At 48.8% G+C, this 18,140-nt stretch overlaps 1 long non-coding RNA gene across 1 annotated transcript in view; it reads left to right on the forward strand.

The window, feature by feature from the left end:
- The window catches only part of LOC128697768 (uncharacterized), a 102,474-nt gene extending 99,293 nt beyond the window's left edge, over positions 1–3,181 (forward strand). Inside the window, exon 3 of the long non-coding RNA XR_008408352.2 lies at positions 3,043–3,181. This is a non-coding gene — a long non-coding RNA (uncharacterized lncRNA). The remainder of the gene's footprint in view (positions 1–3,042) is intronic.
- The last annotated feature ends 14,959 nt before the right edge of the window (positions 3,182–18,140 follow it).

Raw genomic sequence — 18,140 nt, forward strand, 5'->3', positions numbered from 1 at the left:
AGAGAGCAAGCCACAGGTTTCAGACTTACTGAATCATTCAGTAGTTGTGGCCGCCACCTGCCCCAAAGCACTCTTGATCACCTCACACTTTTGACAACTTTTACCACCAATAATTTCTGACTCGAAGTTTTGAAAAAACAAAAATTAGTCCTGCGGCCGAAATATTTTTGTCCTATCATCAGACACCTCATAAACCACACGTCGGGTACCAGTGCAGTTTTTATTACGGAAAATTGAAGGTGTAGTCAACTATCTTTTTTCCCTTCGTGTGCTTTGTCAGGAAGATGGCTATACTATTTAAGGAAATTGGCACCGTTGAAATGTTTCCCTCTTAAATGGTGTTTTTTCCCTCAGGAAAATGGCCGTACCTGTTGTTGTTGATCTTTATTAGTCTGTTTCGGGAAAATTGCTTCCGTAGCGACTTATCTTGCGCTCGTGCTGTTTTGCTCGCCAGGAAAATGTAGCTACCAGAAGTAAACTGGAAAGAGATGCTCCCTCTACTGGAGAAGGCGAAGAATCACTGAGCTTCTCAAGGGGACCAGATTTTTTGAAATACAGAAGGAAACACTGACGAGGGAAGTGGAGAATATCGAGCTTAAGTTAAATGATTCATACAAGATCCAGGAGAGACAGGAGGAGCTAAGCGCATTAATGAGATAGAAACTCAAATATATTTATTTTCGTATGCCAAAAACAAGGCAAAAACCACATCTAGTATCGGGCCATTGCTCAGACAAGATGGAACTTATACAGGTGACAAAGAAATGAGTGAGATACTGAAGTCTCAGTACGACTTTGTTTAGCGAGCCATTAACCAGTCTGAAGATCGACAATACAAATTAATTTTTCATGAATGAGCTTTAAAACCTTGTCAGTGTATGCCAAATTTCTAACATAACCCTAACTCACCGGACTTTGAGAAAGCCATTGACAACATGCCCATGCTCTCAGTCCCAGACCCAGACTCGAGAAAATCCGTGTTCATTAAAAACTGCAAGAAACACCTTCCGCGTGCTGTTAGTATTCTTTGTAGAGGGAGCCTAGACACGGGGGTCACCCCAGCCACTAAAAACAGCAGATATAGCCCCACTCCACAAAGGTGGCATCAAGGCAATAGCAAAGAATTATAGATCAATAGCACTCGCGTCCCGCTTCATAAAAATCTTTGGAAGGGTTCTAAAAATCAAGATCATCAACCACTTGGATACCCAACAGTTGCACAACCCAGGGCAACATGAGTTTAGAGCAGGTCGCTCCTGCCTCTCACAACTACTGGACCACTATGACATGGTCTTGCATGGTCGCTCCTGCCTCTCACAACTACTGGATCACTATGACATGGTCTTGCATGGTCGCTCCTGCCTCTCACAACTACTGGACCACTATGACATGGTCTTGCATGGTCGCTCCTGCCTCTCACAACTACTGGACCACTATGACATGGTCTTGCATGGTCGCTCCTGCCTCTCACACCTACTGGACCACTATGACATGGTCTTGCATGGTCGCTCCTGCCTCTCACAACTACTGGACCACTATGACATGGTCTTGGATGCACTGGAGGACAAACACAATGCAGATGTAGTATACACAGACTTTACAAGAGCCTTCGACAAGTGTGATCATGATGTAATATCACACAAAATACTTGATAAAGGAATAACTGGAAAAGTGGGCACATGAATCTTCAACTTTCTAACCAATCGAGCACAGAGATATGGTAAACAGAGTTAAGTCGGAGTCTGCCACATTGAAAAGCTCTGTTTCACAAGGCACAGCACTCGCCTGCACCCTGATCCTCATCCTCATCCTCATATCAGACAGACAGAGATGTAAACCGTGTCATCTTTTGCAGACTATACTAGAATCAGCGTGAGTGCGTCGTCCACTGAGGACACGGTAAATTTCCAAGCTTATATATCCCAAGTTTTGCAGTGGGTAACGGAGAACATTATAATGTTCAGTGAGAACGGATTTCAACTACTCCATTATGGAAAATTGGAGGGAGTATACTACGTGCTCTTAACTACACAATAGAGTGGAAAAGTAGTGTGAAGGACTTAGGAGTGTCAGTGTCAGAGGATCTCACCTTCAAGGCTCACAAGAACATAAGAACATAAGAAGAACATAAGAACGAAGGGACACTGCAGAAGGCCTACTGGCCCATGCGAGGCAGGTCCAAGTCTCCTACCGGCTTAAGCCAATGCACCCAACCTAGTCAGGTCAGGTCACATTGACTTAAGGGAGGAACACGGCAACAGTGTCACTATCACATCTCCGAGGAAAATGATAGGATGGATAATGAGAACCTTTAAAACAAAGTTGTCAAAATTGATCGACTCAAGGCTGAGGGACTGATTACCTCAAACTGCTACTCTTATTCCACCTTTTTTCTGCATTGGACTGAAGAAGCCACTGTGTGGCGAAACGTTTCCACAAAAATACTCAAATGTTGTCGGTTTTGTAAAGCATTTATTTACATTATTATACACAAATATATACACCAGTCAGTGATGTATATATAGATTGATGTATATTTTGATATATACACAAATTGGTGTATATATCACAATATACAGTATAGTAGGGGGATCTTGAATGTCTAAAGCAGACCGAAACATCTTGATAATGGTCCATTAGGAACCGAAACATACTGATAACGTTCGTTGGGGGTTGAAACATCTTGATAACGTTCCATTACCGACGGAAACCTCTTCATAATGTTTCATTATGGACCGAAACCTCTTCATAATGGTTCATTGTGGACCGAAACCTCTTCATAATGAAGCTACTGTGTGGCGAAACGTTTCCTAAATAAAGATTCCCATATGGTGCATAAGTGTCTCAATCTTCAGTTTACATATATATTTTTTTCATTTGTGTTAATGTAAAACTTAATAATTTTGTACCAAAAGAACCTTAGAAAACTTACCCAAATTTATAACAAGCGTAATTTAATTTAGCCTAATCCAACTAAATATAGATATGTACACTGAGTTTACTTTAGTCCAGATTCTCATAAAGTATTTTTATTGTTTGCAGGTAAACTACTGCCCAGCCTCCCGCCTCGTGCAGTAGATAGGGTTGAAACGGAAAGAAACTGATGTTGATGACTGCTCGAAACTCTGGGTAAAGTATTGAGTGGAAATTATTAATTATAATTAGAGAGGGAGGTGTTAGGTGGGAGTGCCAAGTGGGGTGTCAGGCGGGGGTGCCAGGTGGGGTGTCTGGCAGGGGTGCCAGAGGGGAGTGCCAGGCGGGGGTGCCAGAGGGGAGTGCCAGGTGGGGGTGCCTGGTGGGGGTGTCAGGTTGGGCTGCCAGAGGGGAGTGTCAGGCGGGGGTGCCAGGTGGGGGTACCAGAGGGGAGTACCAGGCGGGGGTTCCAAAGAGGGGAGTGTCAGGTGGGGTACTGGAGAGGGGACTGCCAGGTGGGATGCCAGAGAGGGGAGTGCCAGGCGGGGGTGCCAAAGAGATGAGTGCCAGGTGGGATACCACAGAGGGGAATGCCAGGTGGGGTACCAGAGAGGAGCTGCAGGGGGTGCTAGAGAAGGGTGTGCCAGACGGGACGTGCCATAAGAGTGCCAGGCTGAGTGTCAGAGGGGGAGTGCCAGGCCAGGGGTACCAGAGGGAAATGCAAGGCGGGGATTACCAGAGAGGGGAGTGCCAGACGGGGAGTGTCAGACGGGGGTGCCAGAGAAGGGAGTACCAGACGGGAATGCCAGAGAGGGGAGTGCCAGGCAGGGTGCCAGAGAGGGGAGTTCTAGGCGGGGGTGTCAGAGAGGGACGTGCCAGACGGGGTTGTCAGAAAGGGGAGTGCCAGACGGGGATGCCAGAGAGGGGAGTACCAGACGGGGGTGCCAGAGAGGGGAGTGCCAGACGGGGGTGCCAGAGAGGGGAGTTCTAGGCGGGGGTTTCAGGAGAGGGGCGTGCTAGGTGGGGGTGACAGAGAGGGGAGTGCCAGACGGGGCTGGCAGAGAGGGGAGTGCCAGACGGGGGTGCCAGTTGACGGCCCAGATCGATGCCATGCTGAATTTTGGATCCACCTCCTGATGGTCTCTTTACAGGGTGGAGGGGAGGGAGGGGGGTATATTGAGGATGGGGGTCAATATGTTGGGAAGAGAAAGGGGAGGGGGAGAAACGTTGTAGAGGTGAAGGAGTGAATATATTGAGGGGGGAATTGAAATATATTGAAAGAGGTATAAGGGGGAATATGTTGAGAGAGGGAGGATATGTTGGGTAGGAAGGGAGGGGATATGTTGTGGAAGGTCGTATAAGTGGAACAGAATAGGGAACTCCCTGAGTCTGCAATCTAATGGGAGGGGGAAGTGGCAAGGGAGGGGGAGGAAGTTTTAGGGGAGGGGGAAAGTATGGGAGGGAAAAAGTAGGTTAGGGTGAGGGGAGGAAGGGGGGTTGAGGAGAGGCAAGAGGACAGTGAGGGGAGGCAGGGAAAGGATGAGGGGAGAAAGGGGGTGAGGGGAGAAACGGGGTGAGGGGAGAAAGGGGGTGAGGGGAGAAACGGGGTGAGGGGAGAAAGGGGGTGAGGGGAGAAACGGGGTGAGGGGAGAAAGGGGGTGAGGGGAGCACAAACTAGACTATATAATGAATCATTACGATTTACCTGTATTGTCTATTGTATTTCTGCAGTTGTATGATGTATTAGCATACAACAGGAAGACACTGGGGGGGACTACTTATTAATGTATTTACAACAACAACAACAACAACAACAACAACAACAACGTACTTGTGTATAACGAAGCGAGGGAGGTGACAGCCAGGGGTGACTTCGTTAACATTGATAAGACATGTGTGCGATCAAGACATTTCTTGAAACGTTTGACCCTCCTGGGGCGAAACGTTTCAGAGAACCGACAAAGTTGATGTGCAACGCTTGGGTATCTTTATTGTGGAAACGTTTCGCCAGCGAGTGGGTTTCCTCAGTCCACTAGAGGTGAATGGTGGAGGAATAGGAGTAGTTTGAGGTAATCAGTCCCTCGGCCTGGAGTCGACGTCATCAATCCAGGCTGAGGGACTGATTACCTCAAATACTTTTTCTCCAATGTTGATGGACTGATTACATCATCTTTATTTCACTACTATACCTGCTGCCTCTGTATCTGACTGAAGAAGTCTACTGTGTAGGCGAAACGTTTCAACAATAAAGATACCCAACTGTTGCATATGTGTCTTCAGTCGACAGTAGTGAAGAAACACATCAGATGCTACAACATCAGTAGCACTGCAGGTGTTACATCAGTAGCACTGCAGGTGTCACATCAGTAGCACTGCAGGTGTTACATCAGTAGCACTGCAGGTGTCACATCAGTAGCACTGCAGGTGTTACATCAGTAGCACTGCAGGTGTTACATCAGTAGCACTGCAGGTGTCACATCAGTAGCACTGCAGGTGTTACATCAGTAGCACTGCAGGTGTTACATCAGTAGCACTGCAGGTGTCACATCAGTAGCACTGCAGGTGTTACATCAGTAGCACTGCAGGTGTTACATCAGTAGCACTGCAGGTGTCACATCAGTAGCACTGCAGGTGTTACATCAGTAGCACTGCAGGTGTTACATCAGTAGCACTGCAGGTGTTACATCAGTAGCACTGCAGGTGTTACATCAGTAGCACTGCAGGTGTCACATCAGTAGCACTGCAGGTGTCACATCAGTAGCACTGCAGGTGTTACATCAGTAGCACTGCAGGTGTCACATCAGTAGCACTGCAGGTGTTACATCAGTAGCACTGCAGATGCTACATCAGTAGCACTGCAGGTGTCACATCAGTAGCACTGCAGGTGTCACATCAGTAGCACTGCAGGTGTCACATCAGTAGCACTGCAGGTGTTACATCAGTAGCACTGCAGGTGTTACATCAGTAGCACTGCAGGTGTCACATCAGTAGCACTGCAGGTGTTACATCAGTAGCACTGCAGGTGTTACATCAGTAGCACTGCAGGTGTTACATCAGTAGCACTGCAGGTGTCACATCAGTAGCACTGCAGGTGTTACATCAGTAGCACTGCAGGTGTTACATCAGTAGCACTGCAGGTGTTACATCAGTAGCACTGCAGGTGTCACATCAGTAGCACTGCAGGTGTTACATCAGTAGCACTGCAGGTGTCACATCAGTAGCACTGCAGGTGTTACATCAGTAGCACTGCAGGTGTTACATCAGTAGCACTGCAGGTGTTACATCAGTAGCACTGCAGGTGTTACATCAGTAGCACTGCAGGTGTTACATCAGTAGCACTGCAGGTGTTACATCAGTAGCACTGCAGGTGTTACATCAGTAGCACTGCAGGTGTTACATCAGTAGCACTGCAGGTGTTATATCAGTAGCACTGCAGGTGTTACATCAGTAGCACTGCAGGTGTTACATCAGTAGCACTGCAGGTGTTACATCAGTAGCACTGCAGGTGTTAGTAGCACTCCAGGTGTTACATCAGTAGCACTGCAGGTGCTACATCAGCACTGCAGGTGTTACATCAGTAGCACTGCAGGTGTTACATCAGCAGGTGTCACATCAGTAGCACTGCAGGTGTTACATCAGTAGCACTGCAGGTGTTACATCATCAGTAGCACTGCAGGTGTTACATCAGTAGCACTGCAGGTGTTACATCAGTAGCACTGCAGGTGTTACATCAGTAGCACTGCAGGTGTTACATCAGTAGCACTGCAGGTGTTACATCAGTAGCACTGCAGGTGTTACATCAGTAGCACTGCAGGTGTCACATCAGTAGCAGTAGCACTGCAGGTGTTACATCAGTAGCACTGCAGGTGTTACATCAGCAGCACTGCAGGTGTTACATCAGTAGCACTGCAGGTGTTACATCAGTAGCACTGCAGGTGTTACATCAGTAGCACTGCAGGTGTTATATCAGTAGCACTGCAGGTGTTACATCAGTAGCACTGCAGGTGTTACATCAGCAGCACTGCAGGTGTTACATCAGTAGCACTGCAGGTGTTACAACATCAGCAGCACTGCAGGTGTTACATCAGTAGCACTGCAGGTGTTACAACATCAGCAGCACTGCAGGTGTCACATCAGTAGCACTGCAGGTGTTACATCAGTAGCACTATAGGTGCTACAACATCAGCAGCACTCCAGGTGTTACATCAGTAGCACTATAGGTGTCACATCAGTAGCACTGCAGGTGTTACATCAGTAGCACTGCAGGTGTCACATCAGTAGCACTGCAGGTGTTACATCAGTAGCACTGCAGATGCTACATCAGTAGCACTGCAGGTGTCACATCAGTAGCACTGCAGGTGTTACATCAGTAGCACTGCAGGTGTCACATCAGTAGCACTGCAGGTGTTACATCAGTAGCACTGCAGGTGTTATATCAGTAGCACTGCAGGTGTTACATCAGTAGCACTGCAGGTGTTACAACATCAGCAGCACTGCAGGTGTTACATCAGTAGCACTGCAGGTGTTACAACATCAGCAGCACTGCAGGTGTCACATCAGTAGCACTGCAGGTGTTACATCAGTAGCACTATAGGTGCTACAACATCAGCAGCACTCCAGGTGTTACATCAGTAGCACTATAGGTGCTACAACATCAGCAGCACTCCAGGTGTTACATCAGTAGCACTCCAGGTGCTACAACATCAGTAGCACTCCAGGTGCTGCAACATCAGTAGCACTCCAGGTGTTACATCAGTAGCACTCCAGGTGCTACAACATCAGTAGCACTCCAGGTGCTACAACATCAGTAGCACTCCAGGTGTTACATCAGTAGCACTCCAGGTGTTACATCAGTAGCACTCCAGGTGCTACAACATCAGTAGCACTCCAGGTGCTATAACATCAGTAGCACTCCAGGTGTTACATCAGTAGCACTCAGGTGCTACAACATCAGTAGCACTCCAGTAGCACTCCAGGTGCATCAGTAGCACTGCAGGTGTTACATCAGTAGCACTCCAGGTGTTACATACACTCCAGGTGTTACATCAGTAGCACTCACTCCAGGTGCTAGGTGGTCCTATAACATCAGTAGCACTCCAGGTGTTACATCAGTAGCACTCAGGTGCTACAACATCAGTAGCACTCCAGGTGCTTCAACATCAGTAGCACTGCAGGTGTTACATCAGTAGCACTCCAGGTGCTACAACATCAGTAGCACTGCAGGTGTTACATCAGTAGCACTCCAGGTGTTACATCAGTAGCACTCCAGGTGCTACAACATCAGCAGCACTCCAGGTGCTACAACATCAGTAGCACTCCAGGTGCTACAACATCAGTAGCACTCCAGGTGTTACATCAGTAGCACTCCAGGTGCTACAACATCAGCAGCACTCCAGGTGCTACAACATCAGTAGCACTCCAGGTGTTACATCAGTAGCACTCCAGGTGTTACATCAGTAGCATTCCAGGTGCTACATCAGCAGCGCTCCAGGTGCTACAGCATCAGTAGCACTGCAGGTGTTACATCAGTAGCACTCCAGGTGCTACAACATCAGTAGCACTGCAGGTGTTACATCAGTAGCACTCCAGGTGTTACATCAGTAGCACTCCAGGTGCTACAACATCAGCAGCACTCCAGGTGTTAAATTGTCAGCATAGTTGCTGATCCCTGTGTTATATAGCATAGCATATTAGTATCGTCCATGTGCTTTAGATACGAGATCCCTTGTAGGCCTGTGACTTTGTGTGACGTCACGGGATGCGCATGTGTAGGCTCGTACCTCTGCCTCCCTCTCAGACGGCGTAGACCTACAGGCGAAGACAGGCAGAGGCTGGGCTCCACATTCATCATCACAGTCTGACAATATATATGTTACCATCCAACAAGTGTGTCTACCTTCAACCCTCGATATCTCCATTTAAGAACCCCTTACGATAACATCAGTAGCACTGCAGGTGTTACATCAGTAGCACTCCAGGTGCTACATCAGTAGCACTCCAGGTGTTACATCAGTAGCACTCCAGGTGCTACATCAGTAGCACTGCAGGTGTTACATCAGTAGCACTCCAGGTGTTACATCAGTAGCACTGCAGGTGTTACATCAGTAGCACTCCAGGTGTTACATCAGTAGCACTCCAGGTGCTACAATATCAGCAGCGCTCCAGGTGCTACAACATCAGCAGCACTCCAGGTGCTACAACATCAGTAGCACTCCAGGTGCTACAACATCAGCAGCACTCCAGGTGCTACAACATCAGCAGCACTCCAGGTGCTACAACATCAGTAGCACTCCAGGTGCTACAACATCAGCAGCACTCCAGGTGCTACAACATCAGTAGCACTCCAGGTGTTACATCAGCAGCACTCCATTTGCTACAACATCAGTAGCACTCCAGGTGTTACATCAGTAACACTCCAGGTGCTACAACATCAGTAGCACTCCAGGTGTTACATCAGCAGCACTCCAGGTGCTACAACATCAGTAGCACTCCAGGTGCTACATCAGTAGCACTCCAGGTATTACATCAGTAGCACTCCAGGTATTACATCAGCAGCACTCCAGGTGCTACAACATCAGCAGCACTCCTGGTGTTACATCAGTAGCACTCCAGGTGCTACAACATCAGTAGCACTCCAGGTGTTACATCAGTAGCACTCCAGGTGCTACAACATCAGTAGCACTCCAGGTGCTACAACATCAGTAGCACTCCAGGTGCTACAACATCAGTAGCACTCCAGGTGCTACATCAGTAGCACTCCAGGTGCTACATCAGTAGCACTCCAGGTGCTACATCAGTAGCACTCCAGGTGCTACAACATCAGTAGCACTCCAGGTGCTACAACATCAGTAGCACTCCAGGTGCTACAACATCAGTAGCACTCCAGGTGCTACAACATCAGTAGCACTCCAGGTGTTACATCAGTAGCACTCCAGGTGCTACATCAGTAGCACTCCAGGTGCTACATCAGTAGCACTCCAGGTGCTACAACATCAGCAGCACTCCAGGTGCTACAACATCAGCAGCACTCCAGGTGCTACAACATCAGTAGCACTCCAGGTGCTACAACATCAGTAGCCCTCCAGGTGCTACATCAGTAGCACTCCATGTGCTACATCAGTAGCACTCCAGGTGCTACATCAGTAGCACTCCAGTTGCTACATCAGTAGCACTCCAGGTGCTACAACATCAGTAGCACTCCAGGTGTTACATCGGTAGCACTCCAGGTGTTACATCGGTAGCACTCAGGTATTGCAACATCAGTAGCACTCCAGGTGCTACATCAGCAGCACTCCAGGTGCTACATCAGTAGCACTCCAGGTGCTACATCAGTAGCACTCCAGGTGTTGCATCAGTAGCACTCCAGGTGTTGCAACATCAGTAGCACTCCAGGTGCTACATCAGCAGCACTCCAGGTGCTACATGAGTAGCACTCCAGGTGCTACATCAGTAGCACTCCAGGTGTTACATCAGTAGCACTCCAGGTGCTACAACATCAGTAGCACTCCAGGTGCTACAACATCAGCACTCCAGGTGTTACATCAGTAGCACTCCAGGTGCTACAACATCAGTAGCACTCCAGGTGCTACAACATCAGCAGCACTCCAGGTGCTACAACATCAGCACTCCAGGTGCTACAACATCAGTAGCACCCCAGGTGCTACAACATCAGTAGCACCCCAGGTCCTACAACATCAGTAGCACCCCAGGTGCTACAACATCAGTAGCACCCCAGGTGCTACAACATCAGTAGCACCCCAGGTGCTACATCAGTAGCACCCCAGGTGCTACAACATCAGCAGCATCACCAAAACGGTGGCAGCATCCGTAAAAGTATCAGATCCGTAGCCCAAAGCGTCATCTGGTTGTCATGGTAACCCGGCCAGCCTCCACTCCACCTCTCCGACACTGTCAGAGGCACACACACACACACACACACACACACACACACACACACACACACTTAAGCGGGGCCAGGAGCTATAAATGGACCCCTGCAACCACAATTAGGTGAGTACACCTGGTTTTGTGTTTATAGATGGCAAATCATGTCTTGCAATCCCATTCTTTGACGGCAGAAGCAGTAAGACACAGGGACGGGTGGATTGCATATTCTTGACTGCAAGAAGGCATGTGATAGTGCACCTCACGGGAGATAGTGGCACAATCTTGAGATGCAGGCAGGACTAATAGGAAATGTATTACGGTGGATCAAAGAACACCTGAGGGTAAATGAGACAGATTCTCCGAGAAGAGCTGTCAGAACAGGAGGAAGAGTGGGGTTTCCCAAGGATTGTTTTAAGTTAAGGACCGCTCTGTTTCTGGTTTGTGACAGACGTGTAGAATTAGACACATGTACAGCATAAGATATTATATATGTGTCTAAATTCTTCATCTTGTCGGTATTGTATACTTGTAACTCGATTGGTAGCACACTCAGCTTACACATTGAGGTCCGGAGGTCGATCCCTTGTACGGGTGGAAACAATAGGATGCGTTTCCTTAAGGTATCTGCTATTCATGTTCACCCATCAGTAAAATATGTACCTGGGTGTCAGTCGACTGGTGTGGGTCGAATCCTGGGGACAAAACTTACCTAATTTGTCCGAAATGTTTTGCATAACAAACGGCTTTCTATATAGTATGTCATTGTATGTCTATATAGTATGTCATTTCTATATAGTATGTCAGTTATTCTCTGTATACCTTGTACATGTACTTGTAGAAATAAAGATATTATTAGTGAGGAGAAGAGTAACAGTTCCTCCAGGGAAAGGCTGCAGATAGATCTGGATAAAGTGGAAGATCGGTCAGGTAAATGGTTATTTGAATTCAACCCCAGCAAATGCAAGGTTATGAAGACTGGGGAAGGGACAACGACCAGACAGGCGTTATAGACCCGGGGGACAGAGACTCCAAACTTTGGTAACTCAGAAAGGACCTAAGGCTGAGCATAATGCTAAGTATATCACCAGACTCTCATATCAAAGGAATAACCTCTGTAGCCAGTGCTTGTCTGGCAAATCTTGAAGTAGCCTTCAGGAATCTCGACAAAGAATCATTCATGATCTCTTATACAACATAGGTCAAGCACACCTTGGAATATGAAGCACGAACGAGTGGTTTTTAAGCAAATAATACTGCGACTGGCCGGGAATCGAACCCATGATATTTTAGCACGTCTCCCGGGAAGCCTGGCAAGATTCCAAGATTCAGACATCAGGTACTCATTACCACGTATGTGCTGGTATCAGGGGTGACAGGTCTAGTGGTACTGGGTGCCTGATGTTTCAGGAATTGATGGTCGAGTGGACTAAGGCATCTCGGAGTCTTGGCGGACTTCCCAGGAGAGAATGTCAAAACATCGGGGGTTCGATTCCCAGCGACACTATTATTATAATGTTAAGAAACTCCAAGACAGAACACCGGAAATATGTTAAGGACATTAAAAATACTCTGAGGAATTGATAGGATTGACAGGGATTAGTTATTAGAGAGGCGGAAAGCGGGTACACGAGGGCGCACTTGGGAGTTAGATAAGACATAAGGATGTCAGGAAGTATTTCTTCAGCCTCACGGTGGTCAGAAAGTGGAATGACCTCGACTAGGAATTAGAGGTAGACTTCATACGTGGTATGAAGAGGTATGACAAGGACCACGAGGCAAGTTGAGAGGTGGGGCCAGGAGCTATGACTCGACCCACTGCCAACACATGTAGGTGAGCACATAGTGTGCTCGTGACGTCACAGGATGTGTTTACACCGCAATATTTACACTATTTTACCGTCATAATTTACACCGTGTGTTCCGCCACTGTAAAAATAAGTGTAAAAATTATTTGTAAAAAAGATTTATTTGTTTTACAAACTTCCCACAAGACTATTATTGCTTGTAAATTTTATTTACAGAAATTTATTCTCAGTTGCATGTTGTGGGTGTGGGAGAATGACAGTGTGGGTGTGGGAGAATGACAGTGTGGGTGTGGGAGAATGACAGTGTGGGTGTGGGAGAATGACAGTGTGGGTGTGGGAGAATGACTGTGTGGGTGTGGGAGAATGACAGTGTGGGTGTGGGAGAATGACAGTGTGGGTGTGGGAGAATGACTGTGTGGGTGTGGGAGAATGACAGTGTGGGTATGGGAGAATGACAGTGTGGGTGTGGGAGAATGACAGTGTGGGTGTGGGAGAATGACAGTGTGGGTGTGGGAGAATGACAGTGTGGGTGTGGGAGAATGACAGTGTGGGTGTGGGAGAATGACAGTGTGGGTGTGGGAGAATGACTGTGTGGGTGTGGGAGAATGACAGTGTGGGTGTGGGAGAATGACAGTGTGGGTGTGGGAGAATGACAGTGTGGGTGTGGGAGAATGACAGTGTGGGTGTGGGAGAATGACAGTGTGGGTGTGGGAGAATGACTGTGTGGGTGTGGGAGAATGACAGTGTGGGTGTGGGAGAATGACAGTGTGGGTGTGGGAGAATGACTGTGTGGGTGTGGGAGAATGACAGTGTGGGTGTGGGAGAATGACAGTGTGGGTGTGGGAGAATGACAGTGTGGGTGTGGAAGAATGACAGTGTGCGTGTGGGAGAATGACAGTATGGGTGTGGGAGAATGACTGTGTGGGTGTCGGAGAATGACAGTGTGGGTGTTGGAGAATGACAGTGTGGGTGTGGGAGAACGACTGTGTGGGTGTGGGAGAACGACTGTGTGGGTGTGGGAGAATGACAGTATGGGTGTGGGAGAATGACTGTGTGGGTGTGGGAGAATGACAGTGTGGGTGTGGGAGAACGACTGTGTGGGTGTGGGAGAATGACAGTGTGAGTGTGGGAGAATGACAGTGTGGGTGTGGGAGAATGACTATGTGGGTGTGGGAGAATGACTGTGTGGGTGTGGGAGAATGAGTGTGGGTGTGGGAGAATGACTGTGTGGGTGTGGGAGAATGACAGTGTGGGTGTGGGAGAATGACTGTGTGGGTGTGGGAGAATGACTGTGTGGGTGTGGGAGAATGACAGTGTGGGTGTGGGAGAATGACAGTGTGGGTGTGGGAGAATGACTGTGGGTGTGGGAGAATGACAGTGTGGGTGTGGGAGAATGACTGTGTGGGTGTCAGAGAATGACAGTGTGGGTGTTGGAGAATGACAGTGTGGGTGTGGGAGAACGACTGTGTGGGTGTGGGAGAACGACTGTGTGGGTGTGGGAGAATGACAGTGTGGGTGTGGGAGAATGACAGTGTGGGTGTGGGAGAATGACAGTGTGGGTGTGGGAGAATGTGTGGGTGTGGGAGAATGACTGTGTGTGTGTGTGGGAGAACGACTGTGTGGGTGTGGGAGAATGACTGTGTGGGTGTGGGAGAATGATAGTGTGGGTGTGGGAGAATGACAGTGTGGGTGTGGGAGAATGACTGTGTGGGTGTGGGAGAATGAGTGTGGGTGTGGGAGGACTGGTGTGGGAGAATGACTAGGAGAAAGGTAGCCCAGTCCCCTGCACCTCACTGCACGCGATAGGAATAGTGCAGAGTGCGGCATACCTTCGTAATTCAGGTAAATATTTAATGTTGAAGACTTTTAAGTACATCAGCATTAACAAGTTACCACTTGGAAACTCACAACCCACTTTCCTCACTTAAAAAGTGGCAAATCACGATATAAACAACACATGTCTAATTCAAATCGACTTAGAAACACCACCAGATTTGATGCTAAACTGTAGAGGTTTTCCCTTGTTATCTCCGAGTGACTGTTATCCTGTTATGTTGAAAATAGTTGAAAATTGAGACACAAATACAACAGTTGATGAAACGTTTCGCTTACACAGCATCAATAAAGATACCCAATTGTTGCATATGGGTCATAATCTTCAGACCATTATCCTAAAATACACAAGCACATCAAGCATGAAGGCGCTCGGAGTTGCATTATCAACTTACCAGCATTGAAGGGATGCGGTTGGTCAGTTGAGGCTGTCAAGAAAATATCACATAAAAAGCAGTAAATCAATTTTTATTTTTTTTTTTTTCAGATTTCTTCGTCTATACAAAATGAGTATGGTACCAGAAGCTGTCAGAATTGGTTCTAGCAGCTGTCAGAATGGTACCAACAGCTGTCAGAATGGTACCAATAGCTGTCAAAATGGCACCAACAGCTGTCAGAATGATACCAACAGCTGTCAGAATGGTACCAACAGCTGTCAGAATGATACCAACAGCTGTCAGAATGAAATCAACCTTTCCTCCAAGACTGACCAAGTTTTAAGTAGAACTTGAATTAAGCTTTGGGACATAAGAAAGGAGGAACACTGCAGCAGGCCTACTGGCCCGTACTAGGCAGGTCTTTCTCAAACTCAAACACACGTAATAATATTTACCCAAGCCATTTTCAGTGTTACCCAAGGAATGAGGTTTGAAAACCCTGTTAGTTTATGGACAAGTGCCACTCACCTGCAACCCCTCTCCTGTAGTTATCTAATCTAAATTTGAAGGTATCTAACCTGAATTTGAAGGAGGAGAAGGAGGAGGAGGATAAGATAAGATAAGATTTCGTTCGGATTTTTAACCCCGGAGGATTAGCCACCCAGGATAACCCAAGAAAGTCAGTGCGTCATCGAGGACTGTCTAACTTATATCCATTGGGGTCCTTAATCTTGTCCCCCAGGATGCGACCCACACCAGTCGACTAACACCCAGGTACCTATTTGCTGCTAGGTGAACAGGACAACAGGTGTAAGGAAACGTGTCGAAATGTTTCCACCCGCCGGGAATCGAACCCGGGCCCTCCGTGTGTGAAGCGGCACACGGGAGCTTTAGCCACCAGGCCACCGGGCCACCTAGCCACCTAGGAGGCACCATCTCTAAACGTTTCACATCACTAAGTAATTATGTAGTCACAGGTACACACAGGTACAGTCAGCCTAAGTTATCAGAGACACATCGGGATGCTGGGAACAAGTTTAATAATTTTGTTCGTAGGGAAGTTGCGTATGCCACTTGTTCCTAGAATCTGCACCTAGTTACCGTACACCAGCGTTGAAAGTTTGAAGCCGGGCGGTTGAAGCATTCCCGTGTCATGACCGAAATGAAGACGAAGAATTGAGGGAGGAAAAAAATATAAACATGACAACACTTGTGTGTGATGGTTGATAGCACTTGTTGACAACACTTGTTGACAACACTTGTTGACAACACTTGTTGACAACACTTGGGTTATCAACAAGTGTTGTCAACTTGTTGATAACTTTCTGTTGTCTTGTATGTAGAGGGAATTATGATAATTGTGTCCTTCCTTCTGTCTCCCCCTCCCTCCCATCCTCACTACTTCCCATCCATCTCCCCCTCCCTCCCTTCCTCACTACTTCCCATCCATCTCCCCCTCCCTCCCTTCCTCACTACTTCCCATCCATCTCCCCCTCCCTCCCTTCCTCACTACTTCCCATCCATCTCCCCCTCCCCCTCCCTTTCCTCACTACTTCCCATCCATCTCCCCCTCCCTCCCTTCCTCACTACTTCCCATCCATCTCCCCCTCCCTCCCTTCCTCACTACTTTCCATCCATCTCCCCCTCCCTCCCTTCCTCACTACTTCCCATCCATCTCCCCCTCCCTCCCTTCCTCACTACTTCCCATCCATCTCCCCCTCCCTCCCTTCCTCACTACTTCCCATCCATCTCCCCCTCCCTCCCTTCCTCACTACTTCCCATCCATCTCCCCCTCCTTCCCTTCCTCACTACTTCCCATCCATCTCCCCCTCCATCCCTTCCTCACTACTTCCCATCCATCTCCCCCTCCCTCCCTTCCTCACTACTTCCCATCCATCTCCCCCTCCCTCCCTTCCTCACTACTTCCCATCCATCTCCCCCTCCCACCCTTCCTCACTACTTCCCATCCATCTCCCCCTCCCTCCCTTCCTCACTACTTTCCATCCATCTCCCCCTCCCTCCCTTCCTCACTACTTTCCATCCATCTCCCCCTCCCTCCCTTCCTCACTACTTCCCATCCATCTCCCCCTCCCTCCCTTCCTCACTACTTCCCATCCATCTCCCCCTCCCTCCCTTCCTCACTACTTCCCATCCATCTCCCCCTCCCTCCCTTCCTCACTACTTCCCATCCATCACCCCCTCCCTCCCTTCCTCACTACTTCCCATCCATCTCCCCCTCCCTCCCTTCCTCACTACTTCCCATCCATCTCCCCCTCCCTCCCTTCCTCACTACTTCCCATCCATCTCCCCCTCCCTCCCTTCCTCACTACTTCCCATCCATCTCCCCCTCCCTCCCTTCCTCACTACTTCCCATCCATCTCCCCCTCCGTCCCTTCCTCACTACTTCCCATCCATCTCCCCCTCCCTCCCATCCTCACTACTTCCCATCCATCTCCCCCTCCCTCCCTTCCTCACTACTTCCCATCCATCTCCCCCTCCCTCCCTTCCTCACTACTTCCCATCCATCTCCCCCTCCCTCCCTTCCTCACTACTTCCCATCCATCTCCCCCTCCCTCCCTTCCTCACTACTTCCCATCCATCTCCCCCTCCCTCCCTCACTACTTCCCATCCATCTCCCCCTCCCTCCCTTCCTCACTACTTCCCATCCATCTCCCCCTCCCTTCCTTCCTCACTACTTCCCATCCATCTCCCCCTCCCTCCCTTCCTCACTACTTCCCATCCATCTCCCCCTCCCTCCCTTCCTCACGACTTACCCTTCCATCTCCCCCTCCCTCCCTTCCTCACTACTTCCCATCCATCTCCCCCTCCCTCCCTTCCTCACTACTTCCCATCCATCTCCCCCTCCCTCCCTTCCTCACTACTTCCCATCCATCTCTCCCTCCCTCCCTTCCTCTCTACTTCCCATCCATCTTCCCATCCCTCCCTTCCTTCCTCACTACTTCCCATCCATCACCCCCTCCCTCCCTTCCTCTCTACTTTCCATCCATCTCTCCCTCCCTCCCTCCCTTCCTACTTCCCATCCCTCCCTTCCTTCCTCACTACTTCCCATCCATCACCCCCTCCCTCCCTTCCTCACTACTTCCCATCCATCTCCCCCTCCCTCCCTTCCTCTCTACTTCCCATCCATCTCCCCCTCCCTCCCTTCCTCTCTACTTCCCATCCATCTCCCCCTCCCTCCCTTCCTCTCTACTTTCCATCCATCTCCCCCTCGCTCCCTTCCTTCCTACTTTCCATCCATCTCCCCCTCCCTCCCTTCCTTCCTACTTTCCATCCATCTCCCCCACCCTCCCTTCCTTCCTTCCTA

Source organism: Cherax quadricarinatus, chromosome 68 (assembly GCF_038502225.1).
Source record: "Cherax quadricarinatus isolate ZL_2023a chromosome 68, ASM3850222v1, whole genome shotgun sequence".
NCBI classification, from domain to species: domain Eukaryota; kingdom Metazoa; phylum Arthropoda; class Malacostraca; order Decapoda; family Parastacidae; genus Cherax; species Cherax quadricarinatus.